Source organism: Gopherus flavomarginatus, chromosome 3, assembly GCF_025201925.1.
Source record: "Gopherus flavomarginatus isolate rGopFla2 chromosome 3, rGopFla2.mat.asm, whole genome shotgun sequence".
In the NCBI taxonomy this organism is placed as follows: domain Eukaryota; kingdom Metazoa; phylum Chordata; order Testudines; family Testudinidae; genus Gopherus; species Gopherus flavomarginatus.
The window spans coordinates 18,077,369-18,090,894 of record NC_066619.1 but is presented as its reverse complement, the minus strand read 5'-3'; positions in this window follow the sequence as shown (position 1 = coordinate 18,090,894).

The window sequence follows — 13,526 nt, the reverse complement described above, 5'->3', positions numbered from 1 at the left end:
GCCCCAATTCCAGCTGAAAGGATTTAGATCACTTACATGAGCAATGAATGACACTGATGTGCAAATTAAATTTCCATCTCACTTACTTCCCCCAGATGGCTTACTTTACCCAAGTCGAACTCATTAGACCATCCTTTTCCCAGCCTCTGAATCAAGTCTGCTTTATCTGCCTCAGAATGATGAAAGGCTGGGTTGACTCTGCAGGGATTTGTACTGGTGCTTTCTAGGAGTTTAGTTATTTCATACCTGATGCTTAGACCACTATGCCCCTATGGGAAAGGTGGGAACATCTGGTCATTTTTTCCCCTGTTCTGGATTATCCAGGCTGTCTAAAAGACAATTTATTCACATCTGAGAAGTGTTCTCAAGTATTGTGTTCAAGATTAGACAGAATTACATTGAAACCGAAAAAGTAATACTCAGTGCTCGACTTCTCCAGCTGAGCTATGGTTTCCAACTAGAAAGGAAATGAATAGCCAAATCGGATAATCTCTACTCAAAAGAATAAATGGACACAAATCAGATTTCAAGGATCATAACATTCAAAAACCAGTCGGAGAACACTTCAATCTCCCTAGCCACTCGATTATAGACTTAGTAGTCGCAATTCTCCAACAAAAAAACTTCAAAAACAGACTCCAACGAGAAACTGCAGAATAGGAATTAATTTGCAAACTGGACACTATTAAATTAGGCTTGAATAAAGACTGGGAGTGGATGGGTCATTACACAAAGTAAAAACTATTTCCCCATGCTAATTTTACCCCTACTGTTACTCACACCTTCTTGTCAACTGTTGGAAATGGGCCATCCTGATTATCACTACAAAAGTTTTTTTTTCTCCTATTGATAACAGCCCATCTTCATTGATTACTCTTGTTAGAGTTGGTATGGCAACACCCATTTTTGCATATTCTCTGTGTATATATATCTTCCTACGGTATTTTCCACTGCATGCATCCAATAAAGTGGGCTGTAGCCCACGAAAGCTTATGCCAAAATAAATGTGTTAGTCTCTAAGGTGCCACAAGTACTCCTGTTCTTTTTGCTGAATAGTTTAATGTTAGTTCAAATACTAGTAAGTAGTTGTTTGCCAGTTTACAATCACTTCCATTCACTCCCTGTTGGTTTCAGGACCATGTTTCAGTTTTAAAAGCTTCTGTAGGAGCTGAAATAGCCTTATTGTTAAGTGAAAACTAAATCAATACTTGCAGGTGGACATCATTAAATCATTTAGTCTCACTGGAGTCATTACTGGATTGACAACAAAACATGTTTATTAGCAATCCAGGTGGCCAGAGTTACAACTTCCTCTCCCATGCCTCCAGACCAAATCCAATACCTGTAGTTGTTGGTTACTATGGACTGCCATGATTTTTGATAGTTCTGGATGTGACAACTTAGTGCTGGTCAATCCGCATTGGCAGGAACTGTCATGTTTTTATCCCTAGGTGTAACACATCTGACAGTCTGTATGACAGCTGTGATTACTGAAACATGTCATGTGCTCCAGACAGCATTTCTCACCCTGAAACTATTCTTGTTTTCACATTTTCTTTTGGAAACTCATTATTGAGACACTGTAACAAGAGCTCAGGACCAGGAACTGGACAACAGGGCAGAGTCCTGGCTCCACCACTGACTTTCAGCATGGTTTAAAGAAAGTTAGGTAAGGCAAATTGTTCAAACCTGTGTACCAAGTGTTAGGTGCTTAAATCCTTATTTAAGGACCTAAAGAAATGGCCTGAATTTTAGAGGTACTGAGTATCTTCAGCTCACATCAGAGATGTGTGTCCTCAGCCCCTCTGAAAATTAAATGAGCTTTACTTTGATGTCTCAACATGGATTTAGGTGCCTAGCTTTTAGAACCCAAATGCAAACAATTTGGTCTTATCCTTGCTCTCTGCTTCCCCTTCTGAAAAATGGGAACAACACTTGTTACAGGAGTCATCACAACATTCCTGTAGGATAAGGGTTAATTAATATTTGTAAAGTGTTTTGAAATGCAACACACTAGATAGTGTAAGTTCTAAGAATTCAGATATTTTTACTGGCCTATCTCTGCTTAGGCAAACCATTGAAGCAAAAGCTCAGCTTTAAGCATGTGCTTAAGTCCCACTGATGTCAGTGGATCTTAAACAGTTGTAAGCATATGCTTAACTGCTTTCATGACTTGAGGCCCTAATTCCCAATCCCAAAATATATCGACTGCCCTAAACAAACACAGTTCTATGCAAGTGGGTGCTCATAGAGCCATAGGACAGGAAAGGACCTGGAGAGGTTATCTAGTCCAGCCCTCTATACTGAGACAGGACTGAGGGCTTGTCTTCACTACCAGGGTAAATTGACCTAAGTTACGCTACTCCAGCTACATGAATAATGTAATTGGAGTCAACGTAGCTTAGGCTGACTTACCCCAGTGTCCTCATGGTGCTGCGTTGATGGGAGACACTCTCCGGTCACCTTACCTTACTCTTCTGGGGGGGCTGGAGTACCAGAGTCGACTGGAGAGCAGTCTGCCATTGATTTAGTGGGTCTTCACTAGACCTGCTAAATTGACACCTGTTGCATCAATTGCAGCAGCGTCAATCTCCCAGGTAGTGAAAACAAGTATACCTAGTATACCTATACCTATACCTACTTAGTATACCTAAGTATACCTAGACCATCCCTGACAGGTTTTTCTCCAACTTGTTCTTCAAAACCTCCAGTGACAGGGATTACACAACCTCCCTTGGGAGCCTATTTCAGTAATGAATTATCCTTATGGTCAGAAAATTTTCCTAACACCTGATCTAAAGTGCTTTCCAAAATCTGAGAGGGATGAGGTGTGGCGCATGCTTTCCAAAGTCTTGAAAGAGCACCACTTTGATGTGGAAACTACAGCACCCTAACCACCACTAAGAAAATACAACCTTAACAGAAGTGTCAACTTAACAGACACTCTCCCACTCCCAGCTGGGTGGGAGCAATGGCAGAAGCCTGAGGGGCCGCTCCCCTGCTCCCTGATGGGAGCCAGGCAGCCTTGTCAATTTCATAGCTGAGTTAGCCATGAAATTGACAACACTGCCCAACTCCCTGCGGGGAGCAGCTGGGGAAACCGAAAAGTCCTGGGAGGCTTACCCCCAACTCGTGGCAGGGAATGGGAGGTAAGAAGACCGGGGCAGTTTGCCCCCTGCTCCCAGCAGGGGTGGGGAAGCAAGAAGCTCTGAGAAGCCCCACTTCTGGTGAGGAACGGGGAAGGGGGGGCAAGAAGCCGTGGGTGGCTTTCCCCCCACTCCCAGAAAGGAACTGAAGGTGGGAGGGTGAGAAGCCTCAGGCAGCTTCCTCTCCACTCCTGGCAGACAATGTGTGTGGGAGGAGAAGGGGGTCTCACCAACTCCTGGTGGGGAATGAGGAGTGGGGAAGCGGCAGCCCACGGGGAGCCTGTGGGGCAGCAGGGAGCTGCCACCAGAGCTGAAAGACCAGGCTCTCAGCTCCCCACACTGCCCCATTTAGGACAGTGGAAAGACTCCTGATGAAGACACACACCACTAACCCAAGCAGAGTAAGGTAAACATGCACTTCTGCAGTAATTACTGCTGTGGCTGTAAGTCAGCCTAATATAGGTGGACCTAGGTTTGCTGTGAAAACATACCCTAGGATATTTGGAAATATAACAATACAGTACATATGTTTAGTCAGTTATAGGGCTGTCAATTAATCGCAGTTAACTTGTGTGATTAAGTCAAAAAATTAATCGTGATTAATCACACTGTTAAACAATAGAATATCAAAGGAAATGTATTAAATACTTTTGGAAATTTTTCTACATTTTCAAATATACTGATTTCAATTACGTCACAGAATACAAAGAATACACGTTATATTATTTTTGATTAAATATTTATCACTGTAAAAATGATGAACAAAATGAATAGTATTTTTCAATTCACCACATACAAGTACTGTTGTGCAATTTCTTTATCATGAAAGTGCAACTTACAAATGTAGATTTTTTTTTTGTTACATAACTGCACTACAGCATTCAACCCAAAGTTTAAGAATCTGAAGTGCCTTCCAAAAATCTGAGAGGGATGAGGCATGGAGCATGCTTTCAGGAGTCTTGAAAGAGCACCACTCCAATGTGGAAACTACAGAACTGTAACTACCATTAAAAAAATCAACCTTCTGCAGGTGGCATCTGATTCAGAGAGTGAAAATGAACATGTGTTGGTCCGCACTGCTTTGGTCATTATTGAGCACAACCCGTCATCAACATGGATGCATGTCTTCTGGAATGGTAGATGAAGAACCAAGGGACATAATCTTTAGTGCATCTGGCATGTAAATATCTTGCAGTGCCAGCTATAACAGTGCCATGCAAATACCTGTTCTCACTTTCAGGTGACATTGTAAACAAGAAGCAGACAGCATTATCTTCTGCAAATGTAAACAAACCTGTTTGTCTGAGTGGTTGGCTGAACAAGAAGTAGGACTGATTGGACTTGTAGGCTCTAAATTTTGACATTGTAGAAAATGTAGAAAAGATCAAAAATATTTAAATAAATGGAATTGTATTATTGTTTAACAGCATGATTAATCACGAATAATTTTTTTAATCACGCAATTAATCATGCTTAATTTTTTTAGTCGCTTGACAGCCCTAATATATTAAAGCTAATCAAAGAAATTCCAGAATGTCTCTGCTTCTCTCTCTCAAGGACAAGCAAATATTAAGAATTACAAATCATGTAAAACGTTCATGTTTTAGGAAGAGGCCTGATATTGAAAGGAATTTAGGGTGTATTATCAGAGTGATAAACCTAGGTAAAGTGAGGCCTACCAACCTCATCCTCTTGCAAGAAAACCTGCTTATGTTCTTAAACTTGAGAGGAAAACATATAGTTAAAATGGAAACTTCTCTTTATTTCTTAAATACTGAAATGACAAACCACCTTTGTGAAATTCATACTTGCAAATATGTTAGCTAAACGCAAAGTTCCTAATATCGCTGCTATGTCAATGATAAAATTCTTTATGTACCAACAAGGAACCTAATTATCTTACTAGACAAGTGTAAGGAGCAATTTAAGTATACAATATTTATATTAATTGAGGATTGATTAATTAATTAGTGGCAGTGCAGAAGAAAACCCTCACCCAATTCAGGAAGGCAAGAAAAACATTGTTCTGAAAGTTAGTGTGTACAGGGGCGGCCGCAGGCACCAGCGCAGCAAGTGCATGCCTGGGGCAACAAGCCGTGGAGGGCGGCCTGCTGGTCACAGTGAGGGTGGCAAGCAGGTGGCTTTTGGCAGTGCGCTTGCGAGAGGTCTGCCGGTGACTACCCCGAAGGCATGGAACCGGCAGATCACCCGCGTGCTTGGGGCAGCAAAAAACATAGAGCCGCCTCTGATTGTGTCGAATCAACTAATTATGCTAAAGACTTTCTAAAAGTTATTCAGTTTTGAAAGTCAGTTTTGAGAACGAAAAACTTTTAAGACGACACAGTATTTCCAGGAGAAATAGAAGTACTTGGACTTTTTGAGAACAGACTTTTATTTCCTATAAAACTCTAATAAATCTGAAATAATATCTCAGAGAATAGACTGAATAAAAACAAAGTTAAAAAACTCGCTTTGAAAGTTATCTGATGTTTTCCTGCCACAGGAAGAACAGCGGCAAATCAAGAAATGTTGCATACCATTAATAGACTGCAGATGAAGATGCTCCTAAAGACTACCCATGAAGTCATGGAGCCAGCAAAAGAGAGAAAGCAATCAGCTTGACTCTAAACAAGCCTGAAAGAAGTATGTTTTCCTACCATTTCATTAAAATAGGAAAGTAAAGGTTATAAATGACTAACATGAGCATCCCACATACACACACACTCAGATACTCAGTTTAGACAGTAGGCACTTCACAACTTGTCCTATCCATCTCCATAAGCAAGTTGCCACAGATAAATAAGAAACCAGCTCAAGGAAAACCTCCCCAAAACTTCAACAAGAATTAGTGAGAGGATGTTAGCTAAAACACTCCCAATGGATTAGGTTTATACTCTTGTAATGATTTTATTGGGATAGAAAATACTGTCGTAACTTAAATTACCAACTATTGATCTCTAGAAGGTTAACCCATATATTGCTGGACAGGGGACAGGGACTAAACATTGGTAAACGGAGAAATAGTGGGATTTAATTGGATTTAAGATTCTTAATATTGGTTAATTGGCCTGTTTTGAGACAGCTTCTTTAATGACTTCTTCTAAGAAACTAATTTAAATGTTTTTTTTTCTCCAATTGTATAGGATTTAGTTAAGATTGCTTACTTTCCCTGATTATAAACTGTCTGGTTATTTATTAAAAACTAACATGATCCACTTGCCCTTAAACAAATTATTTTGCCCATACATAAACAGTTTAAGTATCTAATAAGATACTAAACTGAGTTCACAGTAGTTTCAGGAGACAATATACTTTGGTCTTCACTATCAAAAGTGAAGAACATTCTAGCTGCAGTTTCTCTCCAGGGTGTAAGAGAAGGTTACTCACCCTGTGCAGTAACTGTGGTTCTTCAAGATGTGTCCCCCCATGGATGCTCCACTCCAGGCGCACTTTTGCCCCCTGTACCTCAGATGGGAGCCTGGCCAGCTTAGGGTACGGTTAGTGTCTGCCACACAAAGATACCTGACTGACAAATTCCAAAGTTTGAACTGAGTTTTGGGGAACTGAGTGGAAGAGGGCTGCAGGGGATCCCAACCAGTCCCTGCATATGACACCCTTTGGGCCAAATCATTCCGCTTCTACTCAAGTTTTTTTATGTCTGTGTTTTGTATGCTACTGCTATTGTTTCAGCCACATATTTACATTTATCCTGAATGTCAGGTAAGAGTTACACCTACCCATAACAACAAGGTTAATACAACCTATAACACTATTTATGTCTGCAGCATCATAGCACTTTACAGAAAATTAAAAGTGACAGGTCCCTTACAATCTAAATGAGACATAGAATATGAAGGAATGAAAACCAGTATGTCAGGGGTGGGGAATGGTATGGGAAGGGCAAGGAAAAGATAATGAGATAACAATATGTGCATATAAAATGGGCTAGCATGTATTTAGAATCACATCCTCAATGGGTGTAAAACAGTGGAGCCCCACTGAAGTCAGCTTACACCAACTGAGAATGTGACCCATACTTTCTGCATTTTTATGTTGTATTAATATAACAGTTTGAGAAAGCTAACTCCAGCAAGAAGGTAGAAGTGGTGTAGCAGAGGTGAACATTCTGCTATAGAAGTGCAAATTATCATCATCATCAACTCAATTAAGGTTCTGGTTATGGAAATTGGCTAGTAAAGTGTCTCTGAGCATTTTCATTCATGCTATGTGGTTATGGGTTTCTGCCATGCCTGCTTGAGAATTCTGTCTTCTCAGTAGCTTGTACATAGCTTCAATTTACAGGCCGATTCCAATGACTCATTCTAAGAAACAGGCTTATCATTTCATGATTGCAGGCTTAAACTATTTTTTTTAATGCTCAGAATATGTGGCAAATACTTGAATAGGTTTATCAAATGCCCAATAATCAGTTCAGTACAATAATCAATTCTGTAAAACAGGGGCTGAAAAAAAAACAAACCCCACCCCTGTGTGATATCCATCACATATAAACCATTGGCAAATCCTCTAGATCACAAAGCAGTAACTCTTTCAAGGAAGTTAAAGTGTAAAGTAACAGATTACTTATTGAATATTTGAGCATACCATCTGAGTAACTAAAACCCATGGAGTATAAAATCCATCTTTCATACCGAAATTTGAGAGTTTTTTTTTTAATATCTCAGAAAAGATGTACAGTTATGGTCTGGGAATAAAGTGAAATAATGGATTAATATACAAAGGGTTTTTTTTAACCTCTGAAGGTCTGGGTCACTATCAAAACATATTCCCTTTGCAACATCTATGCAGAACTTTCATAAGTATTATGCATGTGCTCTGATGCAGAATATACCTTTTAGGATGTAGAAACGAAACCACAACATGGTACATTATTATGTACAGCATCATTCATGCAAGTTCAAACTCCAAAAACTTCAGCCAGTTGCACAGAGACTGGGTCAGCATTTTCCAAATTTCAATTTTTGATTTGCTAGGGGAAAAAAAACCCAAAAAGATTTGATAATTTTTTTCATTGGAAATTGTCAGAATTTTGACTAGCTCTAGTTACAGAGTTCAAACAAAAAAATTAATAATGGGGACAATGGTTAAAGATCTAGGCCAGGTTGAAGAGAAGCTTTCACATGGGATTTGAGAATGGATGGAGCTCAGTAAGGACGGTACAAGCATAGAGAAGTATTGTCCTGTTATATCCTTGAACATAGCTTCTCCTGCTATTACCTTTGAATCTAGAGTCCCTCTCTTCCACGCCCCCTTTGGAGAAGCTGGTATTGTCTGGCAATAACCTGAAGCAGCTCCCTTATTCCCCCGGAGCATGGAACGGCAATTATGACTAGTCATTGAATAAGCCTTGGAAGAAATAAGCTTCCTGAGATACAGTATATTAAACCTCAAGCTTCAGGGCTTAAGACAATCTCTTAAGACAATCTCAGTTACAGATGTCAAGTATCAGAGGGGTAGCTGTGTTAGTCTGGATCTGTAAAAGCAGCAAAGAGTCCTTTGGCACCTTATAGACTAACAGACCTATTGGAGCATGAGCTTTCATGGGTGAATACCCACTTCATCGGATGCATGTAGAGATAAGTTAGAGATCAATTTCAGCCCTATGTGAGGGGTCATATTATCCCATAACTGGTTATTGCAGGGTTCTGCTAAATCATCAGTCCTTCCTCTGAAGCATCTGCTAACTGGACTAGGGTTGCTACCTGTCCAGGTTCTCCCAGGAATATCCCTTTTATTGACGTAACTGTCCTGGGAAAATCTGTAAGGTGGTTTAGTATACACTGTTATATGTTCATTTTTATGGGCTCTGCATTATTCTGGATGTCCTTGTGTTTTATACCTCAAAGATGGCAACCCTATACTGGACTTGGATGATAGAGTGGGGCACAGAAGGGGCACTTCTAAGGAGGAGATATTTAGCTGTAGGAAGTGAAGTTTAAATCACAAGTTTACTTGACTGAGGCAGGCAAAGAGGTACAAATATCCTCATTAGTAAGAGAGGTGGTACAAAGGTTGGTCATCTGAGGAATCAGCTTTGTTCAGATGATCCATTACAGTAAAAGGACACCAACCTCATGCTTGTCCTATCTCTGGCCTGGTCTACACTGCGCGTTTATACCGAATTTAGCAGAGTTAAACCGATTTAACTCTGCACCTGTCCATACAACAAAGCCCTTTATATCGATATAAAGGGCTCTTCAAAACTATTTCTGTACTCCTCCCCGATGAGGGCAGTAGCACTGAAATCGGTATTGCCATATCGGATTAGGGTTAGTGTGGTCGCAATTCGATGGTATTGGCCTCCGAGCAGTATCCCACAGTGCACAATTGTGACTGCTCTGGAAAGCCATCTGAACTCGGATGCACTGGCCAGGTAGATAGGAAAAGCCCCGCGAACTGTTGAATTTCATAGGTGACCACGCAGAGCTCATCAGCACAGGTAACAATGCAGTCTCCTGAGAATCGAAAAGAGCTCCAGCATGGACCTCACGGGAGGTACTGGATCTGATTGCTGTATGGGGAGAGGATTTCATGCTAACAGAACTCTGTTCCAAAAGACAAAATGAAAAAACATTTGAAAACATTTCCAAGGCCATGATGCAGAGAGGCCTCACCAGGGACTCAGTGCAGTGCAGAGTGAAAGTTAAGGAGCTCAGACAAGCCTACCAGAAAACCAAAGAAGCAAATGGAAGGTCCGGGACAGGGCCGAAAACATGCCGCTTCTACGCTGAGCTGCATGCAATTCTCAGGGGGTCCGCCACCACTACCCCACCCCTGTCCATGGCTTCCGAAGTGGGGGTGGTAATCTCAGCCATGGCTGAGGATTCTGCGGACGGGGAAGATAATGAGGACGAGCTTGCAGACAGCACACAGCACTCCATTCTCCCCAACAAACAGGAACTTTTTCTCACCCTGACTGAATTACCCTCCCAGCCCTCCCAAGCCACTATCCCACACAATGAAGCCATGGGTGAGTGTACCTTTGTAAATATAAAACATGGTTTAAAAGCAAGCGTTTTTTAATGATTAATTTGCCCTGAGGACTTGGGATGCATTCGCGGCCAGTACAGTCACTGGAAAAGTCTGTTAACATGTCTGGGGATGGAGCAGAAATCCTCCAGGGACATCTCCATGAAGGTCTCCTGGAGGTACTCCAAAAGCCTTTGCAGAAGGTTTCTGGGCAGGGCAGCCTTATTCCGTCCTCTATGGTAGGACACTTGACCACGCCATGCATGTAGCAAGTAATCTGGTATCATTGCATGACAAAGCCTAGCTGTGTATGGTCCCGGTGTTTGCTGGCATTGAAGCAACATCCGTTCTTTATCTCATTATGTTATCCTCAGGAGAGTGATATCGTTCACGGTAACCTGGTTGAAATTCCAGAATTTAATTAAGGAGACAGAGATGGCCATTCCTACTGGGCTGTTTGCCTGTTGCTTAAAAGAAATTCTTCCTTGCAGGTAGCCAAGCAGGGGGAAGGGGGACGGGTGATTGGCGTTGAGCTTTTTCGTGTTTGGCTAGCAGGGATCTTCCCTGCTACCAGCCAGGCGGTGGGAGGAGGGGTAAAGCGATCATCCCAGAGAATTGGATGGGGGATTGGTTTCTGCTGCTGCATGTTAACAGGAAAGCAGCAGCACTGAATGGGCTTTGCTTGCTATTTGGTAAAGGAGGGCACTGGATATATGAAGGCTGCAGAAGACAATGGCTTACCATGGACGCATGCAAGCTGAATTCTGATGCCCGGACCTGCGTCTGTGAGATCTCTAACACCAGAGCCGCAGGCACTCAATATTAAGACGCAAAATGCGACCTTGTAGTGAAATCACATGTGCTATGTAAGGTGAATAGTGTTGTTCACCGTGAAAGTGTATAAGCTTTGTTCTGTAAAATGTATCTTTTTAAATACTTCTCCCCCTTTTTTCCCTCCCTCATGCAGCTGCAAATTTTTCAAGCCTCCCTACTCCATCCCGAAGGCTATCTCAGACAAGGCGGCAGAAAAAAAAGACACGAGACGAAAAGTTCTCGGAAATCATGGAAGTGACCTGCAATGAAAGAGCTCATCTGAATGAGTGGAAGGACGTGGTATCAAATTACAGGAAAGATGCTAGTGAACGTGAGGACAGGAGGGACGCTCAAGATGAGAAATGGCAGCAGGAAGATCAGAGGTGTAGGCAGGAAGATCAGCGGTGGCGGATGCAACTCTGGGGCTGCTGCGTGATCAAAGTGACATGCTCCGGCGTCTGGTGGAGCTTCAGAAACAGCAGCAGGATCACAGAGTGCCGCTGCAGCCCTTGTGTAACCACCCTGACCCCTCACCATGTTCCATACCCTCCTCACCCAGATGTGTAAGAACGCATGGGGGGAGGCTCCGTGCACCCGCCCACTTCACCTCTGTGGACTACGCGGTCCCACCAGTCTGTGCTTGTTTCCCGGGCCCAAAATCAGCATTCAACGGCTAGAACCTGCCCCATTACCAGCAGGATCTCCAAAGCGCAGGGTCCAACCAAAAGGCTGTCATTACTTTGAAATTTTTTAGTGGCCTTTTCCTTCCCTCCTATCCTCTTCCCAAACCACGCCCGTGCTACCTTGTCAGTTCTCTCCCTCTTTTTATAATGACTTAATAAAGAATACATGATTTTTAAACGATATTGACTTCATTTCCTTAAGCAAGCTGTAATCGAAGGGGGAGGGTGGGTTGTTTACAAGGAATGAGTCAATCAAGGATGGGGGGTTCATCAAGGGGATACAAACACAACAGTCAGACCATACCCTGGCCCGTGATGAAACTCGTTTTCAAAGCTTCTCTGATGCACACCGCTTCCTGGTGTGCTCTTCTAATCGCCCTTGTGTCTGGCTGTGCATAATCAGGGGCCAGGTGATTTGCCTCAGCCTCCCACCCCGCCATAAAGGTCTCCCCCTTACTCTCACAGAGATTGTGGAGCACACAGCAAGCAGCAATAACAAAGGGGACATTGATTTGGCTGAGGTCTGATCAAGTCAGTAATGTGCTTCAGCGCGCCTTTAAACGGCCAAATGCACATTCTATCACCATTCTGCACTTGCTCAGCCTGTAGTTAAACTACTCCTGACTACTGTCCAGGCTGCCTGTGTATGGCTTCATGAGCCATGGCATCAAGGGGTAGGCTGGGTCACCCAGGATAACTACAGGCATTTCAACATCCCCAACCGTTATTTTCTGGTCTGGAAAGTAAATGCCTTGCTGCAGCCGTTTAAACAGAGTAGTGTTTCTGAAGACGTGAGCGTCATGAACCCTTCTTGGCCATCCCACGTGGATGTTGGTGAAACGTCCCTTGTGATCCATCAGTGCTTGCAGCACCATTGAAAAGTACCCCTTGCGGTTTACGTATTGGGTGCCCTGGTGCTCCGGTGCCAAGATAGGGATATGGGTTCCATCTATCGCCCCACCACAGTAAGGGAATCCCATTGCAGCAAAGCCATCCACTATGACCGGCACATTTCCCAGAGTCACAACCTTTCCTAGCAGCAGCTTAATGATTGCTTTAGCTACTTGCATCACAGCAGCCCCTACAGTAGATTTGCCCACTCCAAATTGATTCCTGACTGACCGGTAGCTGTCTGGTGTTGCAAGCTTCCAGAGGGCTATTGCCACTCGCTTCTCAACTGTGAGGGCTGATCTCATCTTGGTATTCTGGCGTTTCAGGGCAGGGGAAAACAAGTCACAAAGTTCCATGAAAGTGCCCTTAATGCATGTGAAAGCTTCGCAGCCACTGGGAATCATCCCAAACCTGCAAAACTATGCGGTCCCACCAGTCTGTGCTTGTTTCACGGGCCCAAAATCAGCATTCAATGGCTAGAACCTGCCCCATTACCAGCAGGATCTCCAAAGCGCAGGGGCCCACGGTTTGAGAGAATTCTGTGTCCATGTCCTCATCACTCTCGTCACCGAGCTGCCGTAGCCGCCTCCTCCTCAACTGGTTTTGCAGGTCCTGTTCAGCATAGACTGCACGATAATGCGCGAGGTGTTTACAACATCCATGATTGCTGTCTTGAGCTCAGCAGGGTCCATGCTTGCTGTGCTATGGCGTTTGCACAGTTCACCCAGGAAAAAAGGCGCAAAACGGTTGTCTGCTGGTTTCATGGAGGGAGGGGTGAAGCTGTACCCAGAACCACCTGAGACAATGTTTTTTGCCCCATCAGGCACTGGGATCTCAACCCAGAATTCCAAGGGAGACTGCGGGAACTACGGGATAGCAATGAAATAGCTACCCACAGTGCATCGCTCCGGAAATCGGCACCAGCCTCGGTACATGGACGCACACTGCCAAATTAATGTGCTTAGTGTGGCCGCGTGCACTCGACTTTATACAATTTGTTTTT